Source organism: Mus caroli, unplaced genomic scaffold, assembly GCF_978045245.1.
Source record: "Mus caroli unplaced genomic scaffold, Mus_caroli_1 scaffold_13, whole genome shotgun sequence".
NCBI classification, from domain to species: Eukaryota; Metazoa; Chordata; class Mammalia; order Rodentia; family Muridae; genus Mus; species Mus caroli.
Window position 1 is genome coordinate 30,943,211 of NW_028227268.1, and position 24,922 is coordinate 30,968,132.

Here is a 24,922-nt window from a genome sequence, read left to right on the forward strand (position 1 = left end):
TTATACCAATCCATGAGCATTGGAGATCTTTCAATTTGCAGAGATCTTCTTTGATTTATTTCTTGACAGACTTGAAGTTATTGTCATACAGGTCTTTCATTTGTTTGGTTAGAGTTATCTCAAGATGTTTTATATTATATGTGGCTATTGTGAAGGGAGTTGTTTCCCTAATTTCTTTCTCATCCTGTTTATCTTTTGTATAAAGAAGGGCTACTGATTTATTTGAGTTAACTTTATATCCAGCCACTTTGCTGGAGTTGTTTATCAGTTGGAGAAATTCTCTGGTAGAATTTTTGGGGTCACTTACGTATACTATCATATCATCTGCAAATAGTGATACCTTTATTTCTTCTTTGCCTATTTGTATCCCCTTGATCTCTTTTTGTTGTCTTATTGTTCTAGCTAGCACTTAGAGTACTATCTTGAATAGATATGGGAATAAATTCCGATTTTTAATTTTTAAAATGTGTTTTGCTTGCCAGAGAATAGTAGCAACATGCCAAAACTTGAGAATAATATATTATGCTTCAACATTTATATTTGATATTTTGTTTTATGCAAAGTGTTTGCTCAGAATTCTATTTTTAAGGGTCTTCTAATGTATTTTCTTCTCTTAGAGCAGAAGGACTGAGCAGTTTTTTTCATGAGCATATATAGATGGAATGAATAAGTAAGAATTTGTAACAGAGCAGTCATCTTGGAGCCAAGTTTACTTGGAAGAAAATGGGTGGTGGTATAAATTATAAAACGGATGATGTGGGCAAAGAATTCAATGCATTACTGGATGAATTGTATATAGAAGAAATAAATAAATATTTCCTCATATTAAAAAATATTATGCTTCAATAAAAACATTTTAATAAGGTGGTTATAATGTTTATGTTGTTCCATTGTGTAGCGTGGTTACAATTTGGTTATATATTACATTTTAATGCAGGATGAGATATTCTGAATTACAATTGACTTTACCTGATGTCACTTTTTTCAGACATTTCTAAGTGTATATTAACCACACAAAATTTTACATTTATTTTTGTGCGGTAGAATCTCACTCTGGCAGCCTAGGTTGACTTCAAACTTATAATTCTGCAGAGAGAACTCCAAGAGTTTTAAGATATTAAATATATGTCACCATATCAAAATACTTTATATCATTTCTGGATCATTTATAGTCAGTACCAGTAGAACTATGTCTCTAGTTAGAATTTTATAGGGTCCAAGAACACCTATACCAGAATCCTATCCTCCTTGGAGTGATCATTGAATCTGCTATTGAGTTTTATACTATCCATTAGGATTATTATATGGATACGTAGATATTTCTACCATAGGCAACAGTGATATTTAAATTACATTTTTACAAAATAAACAAGTTATTTAGAGTCAAAAAGTTCAAGTTTGCAAATCTGTAGGAAAACTCAGAATTGCTGAGAACTGGGATTCTCTTTTGTTTTGGTGATAGTAAACTTTAGTGGCTTAAGAATTGTTCCCTTCATGAAAGCAATCTACAGCAAACCAGTAGCCAACATCAAAGTAAATGGTGAGAAGCTGGAAGAAATCCCACTAAAATCAGGGACTAGACAAGGCTGTCCACTCTCTCCCTACCTATTCAACATTGTACTTGAAGTCTTAGCCAGAGCAATTAGACAACAAAAGGAGATCAAGGGGATACAAATTGGAAAAGAAGAAGTCAAAATATCACTCTTTGCAGATGATATGATAGTATACATGAGTGACCCTAAAAATTCCATCAGAGAACTCCTAAGCCTGATAAACAGCTTCAATGAAGTTGCTGGATATAAAATTAACTCAAACAAGTCAATGGCCTTTCTGTACACAAAGGATAAACAGGCTTAGAAGGAAATTAGGGAAACAACACCCTTCTCAATAGTCACAAACAATATAAAATACCTTGGCATGACTCTAACTAAGGAAGTGAAAGATCTGTATGACAAGAACTTCAAGTCTCTGAAGAAAGAAATTAAAGAAGATCTCAGAAGATGGAAAGACCTCCCATGCTCATGGATTGGCAGGTTCAGCATTGTAAAAATGGCTATCTTACCAAAAGCAATCTACAGATTCAATGCAATCCCCATCAAAATTCCAACTCAATTCTTCAAGGAATTAGAAAGGGCAATCTGCAAATTCATCTGGAACAACCAAAAACCTAGGATAGCAAAAATTCTTCTCAAGGATAAAAGAACCTCTGGTGGAATCACCATGCCTGACCTAAAGCTGTACTACAGAGCAATTGTGATAAAAACTGCATGGTACTGGCATAACGACAGACAAGTAGACCAATGGAACAGAATTGAAGACCCTGAGATGAACCCACACACCTATAGTCACTTGATCTTCGACAAGGGAGCTAAAACCATCCAGTGGAAAAAAGACAGCATTTTCAACAAATGGTGCTGGCACAACTGGAGGTTATCATGTAGAAGAATGCGAATTGATCCATTCCTCTCTCCTTGTACTAAGGTCAAATCTAAGTGGATTAAGGAACTCCACATAAAACCAGAGACACTGAAACTTATAGAGGATAAAGTAGGGAAAAGCCTCAAAGATATGGGTACAGGGGAAAATTCCTGAATAGAACAGCAAAGGCTTGTGCTGTAAGTTCGAGAATCGATAAATGGGACCTCATAAAGTTGCAAAGCTTCTGCAAGGCAAAAGACACCGTCGATAAGACAAAAAGACCACCAACAGATTGGGAAAGAATCTTTACCTATCCTAAATCAGATAGGGGACTAATATCCAATATATATAAAGAACTCAAGAAGGTGGATTCCAGAAAATCAAATAACCCCATTAAGAAATGGGGCTCAGAACTGAACAAAGAATTCTCACCTGAGGAATACCGAATGGCAGAGAAGCACCTGAAAAAATGTTCAACATCCTTAATCATCAGGGAAATGCAACTCAAAACAACCCTGAGATTCCACCTCACACCAGTCAGAATGGCTAAGATCAAAAATTCAGGTGACAGCAGATGCTGGCGAGGATGTGGAGAAAGAGGAACACTCCTCCATTGTTGGTGGGATTGCAAGCTTGTACAACCACTCTGGAAATCAGTCTTGAGGTTCCTTAGAAAATTGGATATAGTACTACCGGAGGATTCAGCAATACCTCTCCTGGGCATATATCCAGAAGATGTCCCAACCGGTAAGAAGGACATATGCTCTACTATGTTCATAGCAGCCTTATTTATAATAGCCAGAAGCTGGAATGAACCCAGATGCCCCTCAACAGAGGAATGGATACAGAAAATGTGGTACATTTACACAGTGGAGTACTACTCAGCTATTAAAAGGAATGAATTTATGAAATTCCTAGGCAAATGGATGGACCTGGAGGGCATCATCCTGAGTGAGGTAACACAATCACAAAGGAACTCACACAATATGTACTCACTGATAAGTGGATATTAGCCCAAAAACTTAGGATACCGAAGATATAAGATACAATTTGTTAAACGCATGAAACTCAAGAAGAACGAAGACCAAAGTGTGGACACTGTGCCCCTTCTTAGAATTGGGAACAAAACACCCATGGAAAGAGTTACAGAGATAAAGTTTGGAGCTGTGACGAAAGGATGGACCATCTAAAGACTGCCATATCCAGGGATCCATCCCATAATCAGCTTCCAAACGCTGACACCATTGCATACACTAGCAAGATTTTGATGAAAGGACCCAGATATAGCTGTCTCTTGTGAGACAATGCCGGGGCCTAGCAAACACAGAAGTGGATGATCACAATCAGCTATTGAATGGATCACAGGGCCCGCAATGGAGGAGCTAGAGAAAATACCCAAATAGCTAAAGGGAACTGCAACCCTATAGGTGGAACAACATTATGAACTAACCAGTACCCCAGAGCTCTTGACTCTAGCTGCATATGTATCAAAAGATGGCCTAGTATGTCATCACTGGAAAGAGAGGCCCATAGGACTTGCAAACTTTATATGTCCCAGTACAGGGGAATGCCAGGGCCAAGGTGTGGGAGTGGGTGGGTAGGGGAGGGGGGGTGTATTGGGGAATTTTTGGATAGCATTGGAAATGTAAATGAGGAAAATACCTAATAAAAAAGATTAATTAAAAAAAATTGTTCCCTTCAATGGGGGAACTTTGTTTACTATCTGGCCATGTGGTTTCTCTTAGATCTCTGTTTGCATGTTTAATGTAGATCCTTCCTCTTTATAGGCAGGGACCCTTTAGGAATATAGTCTGCCATTCTTAGAAATACACATTTGGAGATCTTACCTACCCAATGCACACAGACATACAGAGGTAGAAACACAGCTGTCCTTGCATCAGAGAACAAAGCTCTGTGTCCGCATTCTTTCACTTCAAACATCAGTAAACATCTGTAAACACATATTTTTTAAGGTAACTTTGCTGGGTTCTTCTATCTACCACCCTCCCAACTCCCCAAGACTAGGTAGGAGAGAAAGAAGGTTAGAGGGGAGAAGGGGCATAGATCTCTTTACAGTAACTACTTCCTGCTGATTAGGGGGCATAGAGTTCCTGAGAGCAAGTCTAGTTTTCATGGTAGGAAAAGATATCTCCAACTTCTTATCTCTTTGCTCCCGACCACTTAACATGCTAAAACAGCAACCAGGAGAGGGAGCTAGCAAAAATAACGCCCCTCTTAGAGCATGAGACGATCAGAGTTGGTGGCTGTGGACAATCTGAAGCATCCACATATCCCACAGCTGGGATTAAAACAAACACTTATTCACATAACATAACTGGATTTTTAAAGAAGTCAAACTCTCACTACACCCATGGAGTGTAGAATGGGCTTGCATGCAAACGTTTTTTATTTCCTGGATATTGTGCATTCCCTAGGCTTTCGGCTGTGATTTCTGTTCTCATCTCCTGCTGCATTTTCTAATTTAGCAGAGGCCATCTGAATTTTTATCATTGTAAATCTATCTGATTCTTCAGAACCAATCAACATATCTGCAAAATTCTACAGTCTGCTTGGCCTCACTCAATACAGTTTTCTCATAAGTACCTTAGGTCTCCTTTAAAACTTAACCCACTCCTTTTGTTTTGGCTGCTGATTCCCAAGATACTGGCTCAGGAGATGGGGCCATATTGTTGCCATGCATGAACAGTAGATTATTACTGTCACTCAATAGACATGTACTACCTTCCTGTTCAAGTTCCCAAACTGAAACCAAACTAGCCAAAAGAAAAGCTGTAAGGAAACAATTACCTGGAAAGTGAGTTTATGCTCTTTCATGCATTTAGAGGGAGTTCTTATGAAAAAAAAATTAAAGAATCATTGCACAAGCAAGATGTCTAAAACTTTCAAGCCAGGATGCTTAAAGGAGATCATAGCAATTCAGTACTGAGAGATTCACTCTTATTTTCTGGAACTCTATCATTCATGCTTATGCGCATGTGACTTATTTTATAATTTCAGGGCCTAGAGTTCCTGGGGGACAAGTCCAATTTGCACAGTCAGCATATTTGCAAGTTCTTCTCATCTCTTTGCTCATGACCACTTGACAAACTACAACAACAGCAATCAGGAGAGACATCGGACACCCTACTTGAACTAAATGCATGCTTCTCTTTAATGACAGCGATATAACATGAGGTTCTGGAATTACTAATTTATTAATGCCTAAATATATTATAAATGTATGCAACTTAGTGTGTGCATTAGTATTTTTGTATATACCATTCATTGAGTGAATTTGGATTTTAATATTAAAGTCCACATTCGGGGTATTGATTTGTTCCTTTCTTGGGATTGCTTTCCTCCATCTCTCTCTGTCTCCCAATGGCTGTCTCTACTGCTGCTCACTGAGAAAAGCCTGGAAAGTGGCTCCCCTTATTTCAAAATCAGAAGCTGTTAAATGGTATCAACCAGAAGTAGTGATGGCTTATTAGCACTTAATTGGTGCTTCTCTCTGAAGAACTAAAAGATCATAGGAGAAGGATGAGCATTGATGAGAAATGTGAGTGACCTTTTAAGAACCTACACTTGCTGACATAGACTATGGATTTCTCTACTTCTGTGTGTTTTAAACTTGCAGCTTGTTAGCTACTCAGTGAAGTGTGTATTGCTTTTTCTGTGTTTCTAAAGGAATGAGCTTTGATATGGATTTAGGAGAGGGTTCTATCTTGATCAGTGGGATTTTAAAAAGGATATTCTTTTGATCAAAATATTAATTGTATATATCAATGTGACTCGGTGTGATATTTCAACATATGCCTACAGTTTGCACTGATCAAATTGGACCAATTAGCATTTCCCGCTCATTATATCTTTATGTATGAACTTTTGAGCTCTTTCCCTATATCTTCATAAAATACATAATAGGTTATTGTGGGGTCTGTTGTCATCCTACTGTGCTGTAGAGCACCAAAATTTATTCCTTCTTTCTAATTGTCTGTTGGTACCTGCAGTTCTTTGTCTTAAATGTCTTTGACAGCTAATGTCAGAGCTGATAGGACATGGACCAGTCTATCTCCCAGTTTTAAACTATATAACAACTATGTCTTTCTTTAAATAATACTCTGATTTCTTTCTGGGAAATATCTACATCAAATATTATATATGGTCATGGTGAGTACAACAACCAGGTACTTTCCCCTATTAATGGGAGATTCTTCTCATTTTCTTAACTTGCCAGTACAGGCAGCAGATGTAAGTCTTGGTATATGCTGCTCAGAGTCAAGACTGAAACCTGAGCAAGTCACAAGACATTGATGTAACAAAGAGTAATAGTGTCTTTATTTTTATATTCTGTTTAGAAACCTGCTGCTAGATATCTAAATACACACACATACACATATACACATACACACACATACACATATACACATACACACACATACACATATACACATACACACACACACACACACACACGTATATATGCCTACAGTTATCTCTTTATAAGACACAACCTCATAGAAAGAAATATAAAGTAGAGAAAAGCCTGTTAACCTAGGGTTTGCACACATCAGATCTGGAGCCATATTGCACTGTTCTGCTCTGGTTTTGCAAATAGTTGAATGACTTTAAGACCAGTGTTTGTCTTCCATTCTTTGACTCACAAATTATTATAAAAGCACTGCCTGTCCGATATGATTACATGTACATATAAAACCTAGAATCTAAAAAAGGCCATGTTCTCTGGAGTTAGCCATCTCTTCTAAAATCTATCATTCTGGCTTATCCCCTCTACCCACTCATATACACATACCAGTATCCCTTGGAAAGGTCCTGCATCATCTTTCTTATGGCAAGTTAGCATCTGTACCTCAAAAACTGCTATGCTTTTAAAAGTCAAGATTACCAAGTTTCAAGATATTTCAACACAAAAGCTGTGCAGGGTGAAAATCTCTGATCCCATTAGCCAACATCCTTAAGTATATTCAGTCATAACTTCAGGGTTGACTTGTATGGATCCTGCTCCATTTAGCATCTCAGAACGGCCAAGAAAGATCATCATAAAGTCGCCACAATTGCTGCTGCACCCCAACTCACTGGCTCTTCACTTGTGGACGAGACATGACTGAAAGCTGATTGATGAAATTTAAAATCCCTAGACTAGGAATTCAGCCACAAATGGTACAAGGAATCAAAGAACTATGAACTTCTCTGATATATTTACTTGGGGGTTTCATGCTCAAGATTGAGTTTCTTCTCGTGAGTAAGGCAAAGAGAGAGAATTTGTAATGTTCTGGAAATTCTATCAATTCTACTGGAGTCATCATACTTCACAGAGACGTTGGCCATTTTTATTGTGTTTATATTACTTTTTGTATTTGAGTAAAAGGGTCACATACACCGAAATGCCTAGGGACAACAAAAGTAAATGCCTTCGAATGATGGCTACTTGGAAGCAGTTTAAATGGCTGGCCACCTCTGCTATTTGTTAACAATAACACTAACCACATGCTATTGTCTCCGAGTTTATCTGTAAGATGAATGGTTCTAGATCTGGTTTGTGGCTTTCTTCTGTTTAGCAACATTATTTCAGTAGCAATGAAAATGGTTTTGAAAGTGACTCAAAAATGCTATTGTGGACATGATTATTGTAAGGTAAGTGCCCCAAATTAGCATGTTTCAGGCAAATTAACTATCTTAAGAGAATATTTAGAATGTTGTTACTGCAAATACTTAAGGGTGTCTAAGAACAAAATGAAGAACTTGGGAAACTCAAATGACTTTGCTCGCTTTACAGGCACTTAACATATTTCTTAGATTAATTTTATATCATATGTATGTTTTGCCCTCATGTATGCATGTATACTATATGTATACCTGGTGATTGCATTAGTCAGAAGATAATGTTACCCTGGCTCTGAAGTTACAGAGATGGTTGATGCTCCATCAAGGTATTAAGAACTTATTCCAGTTACTCTACAAGAACACCAGGCACTCGTAACCTCTAAGGTTTTTTCCAGCCTCATACAAAGACATTTTTGATGAAAACTTATGGGCTTTTATTGTCGGAACTGCATATTATGGATCACAGAGCCATTTTCCTTAGATTTAGACTGACCTTCATGTATCAGAGACAGGAAGATGAAATGTTTTTGAATGATATATTTTTAATTGCTAATGCAAGCACTAAGTAACTGTTCACTTATTCTCATGTCCCTGGTTTTAAAAAATGTTTTGAGTTGGGTGTGATGTTACATGTCGATAATACCAGCATTCCAGAGGCTGAATTGGGGTTACACAAGCTCTAACTATATCCTGTGACGTGTATATAACCTATATGGCTGTGCCACTGAAATAAAAAAGTCACCTGGGTTCTAATTTTGACAGAATGTTGTTATTACACATTTCTGTGGGGGAAAAACAAGAAATGAAAATTCTGAACTATTGAAGAGCCATAGTGTTCTTTGACACTATGTGTAGTATTCTTTGCCACTATATGTACTTTGGCACCAATATACTATTAAAGCTATCTTTATAAAAAACAGTAATAGTTTTATTAATACAAATGCCATTTTGTTAGATCCTTTAAGTATATAGTTTCAATGAGAAGTCAATTAAAAAACTGAAAATTGATATTAAAATATAATAAATATTTTACAAGTAAGTTATTGGAAGTACAGAATTAAGTTACTCTGGGATATAAGATGTGCTATTAAACTGTCACTTTCAACAAATCTTCAGTTAGGTGTAGAGAAATCCTGAGCTAAAGATAATAGGTTTAGAATTAGAACTATTTACAGAAATTTCTGTGGATGAAGATTTCATGAAAATATAAAAGGTTCTGAGGAAACATTTGCAACGTCGGAATTTATTGTAATACTTTTATTAGAATGGTATGAACTTAACCTTAATATAATTTAGGCTACCCTTTTACCCAGACCTTTAAATATTTAGTTATTTTCCCCTCAATATAGATGAAGCTTAATATTTTAAATTCATTTATAAAAATGTAATGTACATTTGTGTGTGTGTGTGTGTGTGTGTGTGTGTGTGTGTTCCATGGTGCAAATGTGGAAGTCAAACAACAACTGGTGGAAATCAGTTCTCTCCTTCCACTTTGTGAGTCCTGGGATTTGAACTCAGGTCATCAGGCTTGTCTGCAGGTACCTTTACCTGTGTAGGTATTTCACCAACCCTGGATTTCTTATATTTGTTCTTCTCTATTCTCACAAGTGATTGAATTCTATATACCTTTATCATATCATGATAGTGAGAAGAGTGTGAGTCAAGTGGAAACTTCAATCTGGGAAAGTACCTAGCTGTGACCAAGTGTATGGGGAACCATAGTAATCATTACATCATTCTTACACCAGTTCCCACATGCTCTCTGCTGGATTACCAAGACAAGAGCTTTTTTTCTAGCCTGAATAGAATTAGTTTCAGGAAAAGTGTTACACAAATTGCTTTATTACAGTCATGCCTGGGACTGTCCTTTTAGGAGCCAGAACTGTGATCTGGTAGCAAGCAGCTCTGTGATTGTTGTGAATCTTCCTCAAAGATTTGGTGCAAAATTTAGAACAATCTGTGCTCTGGCATAAGAGTATTTTGGTTATGTGACTGATAAACCTTGTGTGAATGTGTGTGTGTGTGTGTGTGTGTGTGTGTGTGTGTGGTGCATGTACATGTGCATACATATGTTCCTTTGCATGTGGTGCAAAGGAATTGAAGTAGAATAATTGGCAGTGAAAATATTTTTGTTTTATTTTCCAATCATATGTATATTTCAAACATTATTGGAAATTTCTAACATATAGGTTCAAAAACATTAGGAAAGGTATGCAGTATGGGGTTTATGGTAAAATTCAAAGAGAAAATAATAACACCATTAAACGATTTGGAAGTATCATAATTGGCAAAAGCACCAGACACTATTATATAGCATTACAGTACCCAGGGATGTCTAACACAATTTGTGATGTAGAAAAAAATTCTAGAGTGCATGGTGCCTAGAATGACAGCTGAGGGGTGTTTAGTAAAATGTGAACCCATAGAAAGAAGAGAAAGTGTTTGAGTTTTCAGCATCACTGCTTTTCCAAACAGACAAAGCAAAGTTGACTGGAGACGAGAACTGAACTTACACAGAATGATTTGAAAACAGCACATGCCTCTTTTGGGTTGGAGAGTCGACTGCTAGGCGAGCAATGTGGAACACTTTATTTCCATTGGGATTATTTGAAAGTTTGGGTCAGACAATAGTTGGAAATATTTCAGAAAAGAGTGAGAGAACCATCTCAAAACAAAAGAAAATGATATAAAAATCCAAGTGGGAAATTTGCTTAAGGATTGTCACTGGGCACGTTGATAATTTCATTAGCAAGGAACTCTGGGTAATATAATGAACAAAAAAGATAACTATTAGAGCATCAGTTGCTTCGACATGAAAAACCTATAAAGCTTTCCTAAAAGAGGGAAAGATGCTCCTGCATTCAGTCATGGTTATTCACACTCATCTGCTATTTCAACTCTGAAACAAAGCCTCAGAGAGATCTTAAATCCTGGTATACTTGCCTGTTAGGCTTAAACAACTCAAAGACATACTTGGAGATTTTTAAAAATATAACTGGCTAAAAATTCCAACACTGCAAGCTGAAGATCAGTGAAAAAATATTAACACAGCTGATTTATGGAAGCCAATGTAAACATTGTTTTCATAGGGAACTTGATTATATATATATATGCACACTCTAATTATATATATATATATATATATATATATATATATAATCATAGCTTTTGCAGAATATGAGTCACTCCATACATCATTTCTTCATTTCTTCTGTTGTTTTTGCACAACCCAGTGAAATTCTTCCAGATACCAATACATGTGTTTTAGGAATTCCATATACAACACACTTAGTGTAAATCAGTTCAATTTTTACAATATTTCAAAATTTATTTTTAAACAGGTATATTAGATATAGAGATAGAGATAATATAGAAATAAAGGTAGATAGATAGATAGATAGATAGATAGATAGATAGATAGATAGATAGATAGATAAAAATAGATAATTTGAATGCTGTTAAATATATAAACCACAGACAAGTGCACACCACATGCCTAGAAGGAGTTGGCCAACACGAAACATATTCCATGTTTTATATGTGTATTGTGCATTTCATAAGGAAGGTGGTTTTATTACAGTATTTCTGTCTTATTTTTTGTTTGTTTGGGGGCATTTGAGGAGAAAACTGGAGAGAGAAAAGGGAAATTTTAAAGTTGGATCGGTTAAGAGTTGGGGAGATTCTGGGACACATTGGGGGAGGAGAAAACATGATCACCTTATATTGTATTTAAAAAGAAAAAATGTAGGGGGCTGGTGAGATGGCTCAGTAGGTAAGAGCACCCGACTGCTCTTCCGAAGGTCCTAAGTTCAAATCCCAGCAACCACATGGTGGCTCACAACCTCCCGTAATGAGATCTGATGCCCTCTTCTGGTGCATCTGAAGACAGCTACAGTGTATTTACATATAATAAATAAATAAATAAATCTTAAAAAAAAAAAAAAAGAAAAAATGTAAATAAAATAAAACAGCACAATGAATGAAAACAGAAAAAAATGGAGACTAGCACTTGAGGAATGAATGATTCTGAAATTGTTACATCAATATCTGGCTTTCACACATATGAGTATACACACGCACCTGCAGATATCATTTAGAAACTCATGGGATATATGATTTCTGTTGGGATGCTTTCAATCATAGAGACAAAATGTGTATTCATTGTATAATAAAATGCCCTTCATCAAAAAAATCTCATTTGTGGCCATTTTCTGCACGAAGAACTAAGAAAAAGCAGATGTCTTATTACAGTTAGTGTCACATTCAACTGACTCATCTGGAGTCAGGCTTTGAATTCTCTAATTTAAGTATCATTTTTCTTTGTACAATGTTTTCTATGTGTGACTCAAACAATATATATTTCAAATATCATAAAGACATTTGAATGATAGTATCTCACTATCTACAATGGTATATTGATTAATATATTAATTAATACATTATTTTCTAATGATGTCCAGCTGCCTAGTTTGAGTGAGTCTATTGTATGATGTTAGCACAATGAAATAATTTAATAACAAACTCCTCAGAAGTATCCCATTTGTTAAATTATATATATATATATATATATATATATATATATATATATATATAAACATTTTTTTTATTCTTGGTGTTAAACATGATGGGAAAAGACTCCATTCTTTCATTTACATAACCAAAGGGGTAGTGCTTTGGTCTAACATCCTCATTATGTGAGGGACAATTGAGAAAAGATTCCCAAACTTTAAGACTTCAAGTTTGAACTTACAAGAGTCATTTATGAGAGAAATGAGCACAAGAATAAACAAAGCTAGAAGCCCATGTGTTGTCTGTTCAACCTGGGTCTTGTTGCTGATCCAGATTCTACAGAAATACATTACTTTGTGGGAATAAAGCCTAAAATTTAATGAATCAATCTCAGACCAAATGAGGAGATAATTGATCCTCCTATGGGAAAATCAATATACTACAGAATTTTGCATATTATTGGATGCTTTAGACTAGACGTTTAGTGTGAAGGGTGGTTAACATGCTGATTAGGATATGCCATGCTAAGTACCAAGTGTTTGGTGTAGGCTCAAAATAAGAACTGTAGGAGATACTAATATACTTACATTAAAATGCTGGCACTTCCCTCTTCTAAGTGTGATTCAAGTATCCTGGCTTGGGCCTTCCTTCTTGTTTAGCTTCTTTGGGTCTGTGGAGTGTATCATGGGTATTCTCTACTTTATGGCTAATATCCACTTATCCATGAGTATATGTCATGCATGTCATTTTGGGTATTGCTTATCTTGCTCATAATATTTTCTAGTTCCATCAATTTGCCTCCAAATTTCATGATGCTCTTGTTTTTAATAGCTGCATAGTAATCCATGTGTAAATAAACCATATTTTCTGTATCCACTCTTTGGTTGAGCAACATCTGGGAGCTCTCAGACACTGAGCCACCAACCAAAGAATATGCACAGGTTGGAATGATGCCCCAGCATATATGTAGCAGACATGCAGCTCAGTCTCCATGTGGGTCTGCAAAAAAATGGGAGCAGAGGATCCAGCAAAATCTGTAGTCCTACTGTGGTATCCTTTCCCCAACTAGGGTGTCCTTTCTGGCCTCAGTGGGAGAGGATTGCCTAATCTGTCAGACTTGATGTGCAAAGGGTTGTATCCCACCCTCTCAATAGAGAAGTGTGGAGGTGGGGAGGTTATGGAAAGGACTCACTGGAGCAGGGGCCAGTGTTTGGAATGTAAATAAATAAATAAATAAATACCCCATTACAAGTTCAACTAAAAAAAATATTAGCACTTAAAGAATGATGGTTTTAGATGTTTATAATTACATTTGAAACATCTATTCATGCTATGGTCCAATGACCTTATCAGAATTTTGTCAAAACAATAAAAAGACCTTGTTTACATCAGCAAAGAATCCCTGTATCCCTATTCACTGGCATTAGTTCGTTTGTAAAGTACAAGGCCATATCAAACATCCTTTCACTTTTTCACTGAAAGATGTTCATTACTTGAACTAGTTACTGTCATGTCTGTTTTTGTTGTTGCAGGTTTTTTTTTTTTAAACAATGTGGTGGTTACTTTTATATAGTTAAACTTTATTGACAATTTGACTATAGTTAAAAAAAAATCCCAAAGATTAGCGGGGAGTGGCTCTGTGTTCCTGAGAGCATTTCTTTTTTTTTATTAGATATTTTCTTCATTTACATTTCAAATGCTATGGCAAAAGTCCCCTATACCCTCCCCAGTCCCTGCTCCCCTACCCACTCACTCCCACTTCTTGGCCCTGACGTTCCCCTGTACTGGGGTATATAAAGTTTGCTAGACCAAGGGGCCTCTATTCCCAATGATGGCCAACTAGGCCATCTTCGGCTACATATGCAGCTAGAGACAGAAGCTCTGGGGGTACTGGTTAGTTCATATTGTTGTTCCACCTATAGGATTGCAGACCCCTTCAGCTCTTGGGTACTTTCTCTAGCTCCTCCATTGGGGGCCCTGTGTTCCATCCTACAGATGACTGTGAGCATCCACTTCTGTATTTGTCAGGCACTGACAAAGCCTCACATGAGACACCTATATCAGGGTCCTTTCAGCAAAATCTTGCTGGCATATGCAATAATGTCTGGGTTTGATGGCTGATTATGGGATGCCAGAAATTCAAATAACCAGAGCTAAACAAAGAATTCTCAACTGAGGAATACTGAAGGGCTGAGAAGCACTTGAAAAAATGTTCAACATCCTTAATCATCAGGGGATTGTAAATCAAAACAACCCTGAGATTCCACCTCACACCAGTCAGAATGGCTAGGATCAAAAATTAAGGTGACAGCAGATGCTGGCAAGCATGTGGAGAAAGAGGAAAACTCCTCCATTGCTGGTGGTATTGCAAGCTGGCACAACCACTCTGGAAATTAGTCTGGTGGTTCCTCAGAAAATTGGACACAGTACTACCGGTAGATCCAGCAATACCTCTCCTGGGCATATACCCAGAAAATGTTCCAACTGGTAATAAGGACACATGCTCCACTATGTTCATAGCAGCCTTATTTATAATAGCCAGAAGCTAGAAAGAACCTAGATGTCCCTCAACAGAAGAATGGATACAGAAAATGTGGTACATTTACACAATGGAGTACTACTCAGCTATTAAAAACAATGAATTTATGAAATTCTTGGGCAAATGGATGTATCTGGAGGGTATCATCCTGGGTGAGGTAACCCAATCACAAAAGAAGTCACTTGATATGCACTCACTGATAAGTGGATATTAGCCCAGAAACCTAGAATACCCGAGATACAACTTACAAAACACAAGAAAATCAAGAAGGAAGACCAATGCATGGATACTTCATTCCTCCCTAGAATAGGGAATAAAATATCCATGTAAGGAGTTGCAGAGACAAAGTTTGGAGCTAAGACAAAAGGATGGACCATCCAGAGACTGACCTGAGAGCATTTCAAGAGAGGATAAACTTAATATGGAAGACCTACCATGAATGAGTGTGGATGGCACCACCCACAGCCTGAAAGACTAAAGGAAATAAAACAATGTCTATTAGCAAAAGAAATTTCTCTCTCTGGGTCTGCACTATGAGCTGTCTACCGAGTCATGTGCCCCTCAACATACCAAACTTATTTACATTCCTCAGTTGTTGTTTTTTTTTCAGGTATTTGTTACAACAAGAGCAACAACAAAAAGTTTGACTAAAAAAGTAAACCTCTGGCACGGTAGTTCATTCCTGTAACCTGAAATATGGGTGTAAGAAGCAAGCAGAGTACAATTTGAGGAAAGCTTTGTCTTTAGTGAGATCCAAATGCCTACTGTAGCACTGACAGTGCGATCTCACCCGTAGACTTTTAATCCTGCAATGTGTTGCCTGAAGGTGTCCTTCAAAGCCAGACCACACTCTGATCTAAGTGAAGAATTGATTTGTTTTTACTGAATGCTGTGTGCAAACACTGTGTTAGATACAGGGGGAAGTGGATGTGGCCACATGGCTTTAGCAAGCAAGCTCTTTATGGCTATCAGGAAAATCAGCCCCCAAATACAACAATCTCAGGTTGTGTGTCATCAAATACAAAAGGAATCTATATTAGGTCCTCATCTGTAGTGTTTTGGCTCATTCATCACATATCAGTCTAGTAATGCTTTACAGAAAAGGAGATAGCAAGGTAAGATTAAAGAGAATTATGAAGTACTTATTCATTATAAAACAATAGAAATCTATGTGAGGAGCTTTTGTATGGTGGACTTTGAAACAAAGGAAGAGACTGAGGGACTTCAAATACGTATATTATTGACAATGTGATGTACAGGGGGGAGAAGGCAAGGGAAAGACTTTGGAAGATGAATGGGAACCATATCCTAAAGGGTCCTCTCTCTCTCTCTCTCTCTCTCTCTCTCTCTCTCTCTCTCTCTCTCTCTCTCTCTCTCTCTCTCACACACACACACACACACACACACACACACACACACACCACAGATCAAGAGACAGAGGCAGAGAGAGACAGAGACAAGGAGGCAGAGAAACAGAGAGAGATGGAGAGGAAGAGAAAAGGGGGAGTTGGGAAGAAATTTATTTAGCTTATTTTTCCAGTGCTATAGCATTATTTGTGGAAGTTCACCCCACGGAAGTCATTAAGAATTATCTATATAGAAGTGAAGCAAAAACAGGTGGGAGGAAGTGTGGTTTTTAGTCTTATTTCAAATATTTACCTCTCAGGCAGAGGCATTATGTCATATGCAAACCACAGCATAGTAGTTCCTACTGTAAGCTAAAAGAGCATGTCTGGGATTGCTGAAGGACAGTTTTGTTTTGTTTTGTTTGTTTGTTTGTTTGTTTGAGACGGGGTTTCTCTGTGTAGCCCTGGCTATCCTGGAACTCACTCTGTAGAGCAAGCTGGCCTCGAAATCAGAAATCCACCTGCCTCTGCCCTACCTCCCCTCCCAAGTGCTAGGATTAAAGGCGTGCGACACCACTGCCCAGGGCTGAAGGTCTTTGTAGTACTCTCCACTTACACACAACCTGAATGCATTCTTGTTTGATGTTAAACTGCCCTGATAATTAAAAATAATACACATCCTTCTGGCTAAGTAGTACTTTCATTAAGAGGGACAAAATGATGAACCCGTGGTATATAGGGAATGATTGTGCAGAGAGGCATATCAGGGATCTCAGGACCTGATTCCTAGACAAATGTAAAAGTTGATGACAATATATGCCACACAGGAAATATAAGGGAAAAGATATAAGAGATACTTAGAAGAATTAGGTGAGTGTGCTGATACTGATAAGAGAAAAAAGATAACAGTTTCCTGTTGCCTTCCTGGGCAAAAAAGTATACAAGACAATTATTAACAGAAACTAATAATACAGATTGTATTCTGAAAATTCTCAAACTGCATTGTATTTTATAATAGCCAATACAAGTCAGCAACATTTATTTGTTATTTAAACTTGAAATCTGATACATAGAGCTGGGAAAATATATTATGTCATAAATTATAAAAGCAGCAACTTCCATAAAACCTACAACGAACTGGAATGTACTAGCACTTTGTCTATCTACTGAGCCAAAATGTTTCAGTAGCTGCCACTCCATAATACAGACTGTCACATGAATACTTATAATCAAGCAATTAGTTCTCTTGCTCGTGACTTAGAGTCACAATCACAGCAGTCTCAAAGTAAGTCATCAGTATGACTACATGTAATCAGTTGAATTTAGACTCGGGGCTGAAATGAGTGGAAGCCAAATATAAGAGTCCTGGTGTGATTAGAAAACACTCTGTCGAGATGTATAAAACATGTTCAACAAAAACATTCATTACAGCCAGGATAAACTAATCTTACCTTGAAGACACCATTCATTTACACATATTGTTTACAATGACAGAACACCAAATAAGCACCCAACATTTTGCTTATATGTATTAGGGAGAAGCCCATACTTTGTAGCTTATATTTAAAAGAGAAATTTTAGTAACAACAAAATTCTGGAATTAAAAAACAATGTACCAAAATCTATGAGATAAGAAGTAGTTAGTTGATAGGAAATAAGTGCTTCTCCTTGTACAAATCAGTGTAAATTTTTGTCTGGGAACCCGTGATCAAGTTGATATTTTAGGTGTGGTTATGGTAAAAATCTGGAAATAGTTGTATCCATATTGTCTGAACAAATTGCAAGAGTCATTATAAGAATGTGGCAGGGAAAGTTTTAAGCAGAGAAGGAGCTGTGTGATGGCTAGTCTTGGTTGTCAACTTGACTGTATCTGCAGTTAACTAAAGCACAGTTTCTGGGCACCCTTGTGAGGGATTTTATGGTCACATTGTTTGAAGTAGTAAGATCGGCTTACCAAATGTGGTCATCATATAGTGTCAGCCCAGAAACAGAGACAAAAAAGAAAGGAGTTTTCCCTCTTGTCATCATGCTGGCTGGCAAGATCATCTACCATGTTGCTGAAACATTCTATCGCAGATACAAGAACCAACTCCCTCAGGCTTCCAAAACAGACTGAAGTCCAGCAACACTCTAGAAATCCTCCAGATGCTCAGTGCTAGACTGGAACTGATGGGACATCTAGCCTTGTGAACTGAAACATTGCTAGGTTCTCAACCTCTCCAGTGTGAGATGGCCATTGTTAGACTACCCAGACTATGTCATATAAGCCCTCCCTCCCTACCTCCCTCCCTCCTCGTCCTTGTCCTCCTCGTCCTCCTAGTCCTCCTCGTCCTCCTCGTCCTCCTCGTCCTCCTCGTCCTCCTCGTCCTCCTCGTCCTCCTCGTCCTCCTCCTCGTCCTCCTCCTCGTCCTCCTCCTCGTCCTCCTCCTCGTACTCGTCCTCCTCGTCCTCCTCCTCCTCCTCCTCCTCCTCCTCCTCCTCCTCCTCCTCCTCCTCCTTCTTCTTCTTCTTCTTCTTCTTCTTCTTCTTCTTCTTCTTCTTCTCCTTCTCCTTCTCCTTCTCCTTCTCCTTCTCCTTCTCCTTCTCCTTCTCCTTCTCCTTCTCCTTCTCCTTCTTCTCCTTCTTCTCCTTCTTCTCCTTCTTCTCCGTCTTCTCCGTCTTCTCCGTCTTCTTCTTCTTCTTCTTCTTCTTCTTCTTCTTCTTCTTCTTCTTCTTCTTCTTCTTCTTCTTCTTCTTCTTCTTCTTCTTCTTCTTCTCTCTCTCTCTCTCTCTCTCTCTCTCTCTCTCTCTCTCTCTCTCTCTCTCTCTCTCTCTCTCTCTCTCTCTCCTCTCTCTCCCTCTTCCTCTCCCTCTCAGTGTCTTTTTCCTGTCTTTGTCTCTCTGTCTCTGTTTCATCTCTGTCTCTCTGTGTGTGTCTATCTGTGTTTCTGTTACTTTAGTTAATAACAAACCTGACTAATCCAAGTTGTGATTGAAGTATATTAGGTTGGGTTGGGCTAGAACTGCATGGAATTTAGGATGCTATGATGCTGCTGGCCTAAAAGATATAGAGAAGAAATCTGTAGTTAATGGGTGCAGGTGAATTCAAATCTCAGAATGGCTGATTGTCTCCTAAATTCCTTCAAAATTGGCACAATCTTGTTATCACATGTAATTTTAAGGAATTGATCCAATATCATATATCAGATTTCCAGAACATTAAGAAGGTCAGTTTATGCTCTTTTAAACCTCTAAATTAGTGACAACATATAACAGCATTGGTAGGAAGCCTCTTCGCACTATTGTCTTGTTCATCACCGACTCAGCACTTTAAGTCAAGTGTTTATCTTGGGACCTTCCTTAAGACTGCTTTTCATCATTTTTCTGCTGAATCTTACTCATAATGGTAGGACGAGAAGTACAAGAGGAACTGGAAGAAACTTAGCTATCAAACTATAAAGCCTAAGCTTGGCTGTCAGTGACCACATATAAAAAGAAAGATCTGGAAGAAGAATGCTAAACTGAAATGACAGTCTTAATTGAGCCAGCCCAAGCATAAATCTGGCTTAGGAAGGATGACAAAAAATTTCTGTAAGAAATACAGGATTGTATCCAACACTACACAAAAAGCCACCAGGCATGAAACAACATGAGTTAGACAAAATGCAAAATTAAAACAAAGGATTATGGATCACAGTGAACAAAGATTAGAATTATATCTGAGTGTGTTATTATTGATTAAAGGATTTTAGGAAACAATGTTATTGTTAACATTAAAGGATTGAATTTAGGGGATTTTTTCAAATTTTAGAAATTATGTATTCTTTCTTTTATGAAATGTTTTCCCCTATCTCTGGTGACACATCTTTTGGTGAATACTCATTCCACTTTGCATATTATTTAGTTCAAGTATGAGAACTGTTTGCATGGAGTGTATTTTCATCTTATGTCTTTCAATAATTTTATATTTGCATAATGAATAATTATATATTACATTGTATATTTTCACAGTTTTGGCCAATACCTGCCCAAGTCTTCTCTACTTCCCCCCTGTATTTCCCTCTGCTTCATTTGATTGTAATTTGCTTGTTCCTCTCTTCTTTGTTCTCTTAAGTCAATGGTATGAATTAAATTTTCTGCTTAATAAGCTTAAGCTTGTATTTGATGCTCAACTCCTAGATCAACATCAATGGACTCATAATACAAAGGACTGGACACATGTACCTTGGAGTGGCACAGGCAGAACTAAAAATATACTCTAAGACTCTGGGAGGATCCCAAGTTACAGGAAAATCCAAGTGTGTTTAGGAAAGCTTCATATGTTGAAAATGAGTTTAATTTTTTCTTTAGAATATACTCACTGTGCCTGATGATGGATTTCATAAAGAATTTTCATTCAAGTATATCATGTACGTGGCCTATTCTACATCAATCCCTTCTCCTACTCCCCCTCCCCACAGTCCTCTTCCTTTTTACAGATAAACTGGTTTCTATTTGATTGATTGATTGATTTTGTGTGTGTGTGTGTGTGTGTGTGTGTGTAATTAAAGAAAGTAACATGTGGGACATCAAATGTACAATTCTCTATTTTACTTTTAAGCTTGCAGGAAAAACATATATCTAAAAATTTACGGACAACCCTGCAATTTCCAATAGACACAAATACGAACCATTATTCACCTCACTACTTTTATAATCTCTACACCTACATCAGCAGGTAGTACTAGTGGTATGTGTCCCTGATAAATCCCAGACACTTCTTTCCTTTGGTTTAACTCTTACCATTAACTCCTCCATAGCACAGTAGCTGCTAATTTCAATACATTAATTGGCATTGATGTGTTTAATACAATACAGTTCTCTTCAAAATACAAAAGCAATGAGGTTATTGAATGTATGCAACTATTCAATAACAGAAACTAAAAAGCATGGGTAGAAGGAAGAGCATTAACCTCATGTTTGAGATGATGACAGGAAAGGAATCGACCATAGTGGTGACAGCATACTATGAAGGCTTTACTCATGCATCATTAAAATAATCCTGTAAAAGGAAACAATACAGAAAGGAAGAAACACTTAGTTAACATAATAAGTTATTTTATGTTATTTCTGGTAAGTTCCTAGTTGTCCAATTTGTATTTTGTAGCTTTTTTCATTATTGGAAATCTTGTTTGTTGATGTGTTTTTAATGTTACTGTTTTTTTATTGGATATTTTCTTTATTTACATTTCAAATGTTATCCCCTTTCCTGGTTTCCCCTCTGAAAAACACCCTTCCCCCATCCTCTCCTTCCTCCCATTGCTCACCAACCCACCCACTAGAGCCTTCATAGGACAAAGGGTCTCTTCCCCCCCCACACCCCACCCCAGTTGATATCTGACTAGTCCATCCTCTGCTGCATATGCAGCTGAAGCCATGAGTCCCACTATGTGTGTTCTTTGGTTGGTGGTTTAGTCCCTGGGAGCTCTGGGGGTACTGGTTAGTTATTGTTAATTTTAAAAGAATAAGGAACCCAAACACTTGTGAATTCCTCCTCATACGTTCCCAGCTGTTCTTCTCTATGGATATCATCAGTCCATAAGTGATCTTCAGTATCTTTGATAACAGTCCTTGATAACAACAACTGACACTTATGTGCCAGGAAAATATCTGTAAAAACTACAAAAGAAAATGTGTCAAGAACAAAAAAAGAGAGAGAGAGGAATTTTTCTCCCACAAAAAAATGTGTATTTCATCTCGGCTAGTACCTTGGGAGCTGCTCAAGAATATTTTAGTTCCAAAAATCACAGAAGTGGTTAGCTCTCTGAGTATGAAAGATAATTTCCTTTTGAAATTATGTCAGATGAGAGAGAGTGGAATCCAAAAGGCATCTCAAGAAAAGTAGCATAAACACAGAGAAGCAGTGAGCTTGGTGTAACAACATGCTGTAGCCCAGGGTCACTTCCAAATTAGAACAGATTGATAGCTACGCTTCTGCTTACAGTTTGTTTTAATGAGACAATCAGATTTAGGGTTAAGAGGGGAAAATCATGAAAGCCACTCTTAGTATTCTACCTCATTTGTTTTTAGGTGTAAATCATTTGAAAGGAGGACAAAGAGATTTCAAATCAGTTATTATGACCATAGTTGGAGTTCGATGTTGAAGACAAGCAAAAAGACTTGGATTTCCCATATAGAATTGTTGGTGAGGATAATGACTCCTCGGTGAGGTTGAATTAAGAAACCACTTAAGGACCCAGGGAGGTGGATTAAGACTGGAGTGCAAGCATGAGGACCCACATTTGAATTCCCATCACCAATCAGGTTACTAATTGGGATGTGGAAACAAGTGAATCCTAGTAGTTCATTTGATAATTCTTACCTAAAGGATGGAGCTTCAGGTGCAGTGTGAGACCCTCCCACACACACACACCATAAAAAAAATAAGTCAAAGAGTAATAAAAGACATATCTTTTAGCTTCCTACGCAGACATCATGCACACATACCCACCAAAATGCCACCCAATATTGAAATGCCATTTTGACCCAACCCTCAAATCTACCGTTTTGTGTTCTGCACATAATTAAAAGTAAAATTCTTAGGCTTTCTGCTAATCTTAACAGCAACATAGACCACCTTCACTTTTCCCCTTCTGAATCTTTTCAGCACCAACGTTAACTAAAAGCTAAGGATGTTTCTCTGGATTTCTTTAAGGGATTTGTTCCATTCCTCTTTCTGGGCCTCTATCATCTTCATAAAATTAGTTGTAAGGTAATTTTCTTGTGCTTCACCTGTTTGAATGTCTAGGGCTTGCTGTGTAAGGATAACGGGACTCTGATGGTGCCATTTTGCTCTAGATATTGTTGAATGTGTTCGTTGCTGCCCTCTAGTCCTCTGGCTTTAGGCTTATTATAGATTTAGGTGCTGATTTCTGAGTGGTTGTGGTTCTGGTGCCCAGTGAGTCTTCAGGTCTACTAGTATGTCCCTAGTGGCATTTTGGAGGCCTATATGACATCTAGGATTTTGGTTGCTCATGCTGCTTCTAGGATTCTGGGGTTCTGGGAACTTATGTGGCCTCTGGTGTTCTAGGAATCTGGGGTTTCTAGTAACATCCTTGCCTCTGGTAAAGCAAGAGACTTCTGCCTGAATTGTGGGATGGGATCTAGTTTTGGTGTAATTAGCAATGTACTCACTGAAACAATATGCCTTTAATATCAAACTATGAATGCAGTTCTTACTGCCTGGGATAATATTGAATCTATCTCATTTGAAGTAATACAGCTTAGTGGAGAGGTTTCATACTTAGGAGGTGGTAGTTGTTAACCTAAAAGATGAAGTATCAATGGAATCTATTCCATTTACTTTATCTTATTTTAGTGAAACAAATATTTTTCTGAATATCATGTAGGCCAATTTATTCAAAATATAATTTCCTTTTATTATAAGTTTTATAATTTCTGTAATAGCTTTGAACTTTATAATGGTCTTACAATAAATATGTGCTCCTATCTTTAAATAACACACTGCTTAGAAAAATCTTACTATCGTAATTGTACCCTATGTTTAAGAAAAATCCACAAAAAGGAAAATTGAATTCACATACCTTGGACAGAATGGATTAGACCAGAATCTAATTCCCTAGTATCTTACGGGGGTTTATAGAGGATGCCTACGCTTTTTAAAATGGACTCCTTCAAAGGTCATTGGAGGAAGTGATTTGCATCAGCAGAGTTACAAGTCAGAAAAATGACTCTGACTGTAGTCATCATACATGTCATAGTTTGAATGAGAATGGCCTCCACACACTGGAAGCTCCAAATAAACTCTTTCTTCTATAAGCTGCCTTGGTTGTGGTGTTTTGCTACAACAGGGAAGCAGTCACTAATAGCTAAGAGCAAAAACAAGAGGAGAAAGCACCTTCACAGGTTTTTAGTTTCTCTCTCTCAATAACTTCCAAAGCAGAGGTTGTATTGGATATTAGGGTATCTGTTAATCATAATGAGAAAAGGACCAAGACCTAGTTGTGGCTAGTGGAAGATCATTCAGTTTTTCAGAGAGTTGGTTTGTTGGTGCTTGGGTATGTTTTCTAGAATAGGTCAGATTTGGAGATGTAGGTGCTTGGAAAATCAGCCAGGTGGAGAATAAGTAGGATCCACCTTTTATTTCTTTCCCAATAACTACCCAGGAAAATACAAACATTGTCTGTGTGCATATTTGGATTAATCAAAATAATTTAGTGGAAGAATGGTAAAATAGGTAACTAAATATATTTCACATCTATTCTCATACACTCAAATAGTGTAATATAAGTTTGAATAGTGTGTCACTTTTTAAAGTGTTATTCTCATTCTGTCTCTTCAGTCTCCGTAGAAACTTTTAAAACTTGATTTATTTGAATGATGCTGAGAGTTCTACCTACACATTCCTCTTAAGTTGTCTGGATTACCAACTAATCTAGGATGTTATTGGAGATGTGTTTTCAAAGTTGCAGGGATATATAGTCTCACCTTGTGAAATCTTTTCCTG